This window comes from Dipodomys ordii, unplaced genomic scaffold (genome assembly GCF_000151885.1).
Source record: "Dipodomys ordii isolate 6190 unplaced genomic scaffold, Dord_2.0 Scaffold24, whole genome shotgun sequence".
In the NCBI taxonomy this organism is placed as follows: Eukaryota; Metazoa; Chordata; class Mammalia; order Rodentia; family Heteromyidae; genus Dipodomys; species Dipodomys ordii.
The window spans coordinates 5237614-5238471 of NW_012267240.1; positions in this window are offsets into that span (position 1 = coordinate 5237614).

Here is an 858-nt window from a genome sequence, read left to right on the forward strand (position 1 = left end):
GTAAAAGAAAATTTGAAAAAAGTCAAAATTAACCTCCACAGAAATATCTCTTCTCCTACCTCTCACTTTCCCTGTGTTCCTCCAGTGAGTAGTGTCTCTATTTTACTCTCCATTTTTCCCTGACTTTTTCGTGGGCCCAGCAAACAGAAAATGAAAGAGGCCCAAGATCCCATAGTGGATGTTAATAAGAGGAAGAAGGCTACGAAAACTGCCACACTCGCTTCATATTTAGGAGAAGAAACAAACTGTCCATTAGGCTTCTAGCATATCAAAGTCCCAGAGGGTGGGTGTCTGCATGGTCCAGAATAACAGGTAGAAATGGTGGGTAAATAAATGTGTCCAAACACAGTAAGAAGAAAGGTCTGCGGGCCCCTGGACCTTTGTCCTCTCAGCTGTTTATTCTAATGAGCAGAGGCCATTTTTTCAAAGCCTGACAGTGCTGCAAAAGATGCTGCTTGAAGCAGTCGACATCCAGAAACCTAACAATGCAATACTACCAGGACACATAAAACTGACACCTATAATCACCGACATGTTGGAGACTCTGATCTGAAGATATTAGTTGCAAGTCAGACAAGGCAGGGAAGTTTGTCAGACTTTTTTTTTTAAAGTTTTATTATTCTTATTAGTTGCACTGAAGTTCCCAAAAATAAAACATTTTATGAATACATCACTGTCACTCATTTCCATGTGACTCGCTTAACTTCAATTAACAACCACATAGAAGAAATGGTTACTAAAGTATTAAAGGTTAATCCTTGAGCAAAACAAAGTCCTAGAACAGTGCCCAAATCACAGTTCAAGGCATAGGACCAGCAAACATCCAAATAATAAGAAATAATGCAAACCCAATGTGTG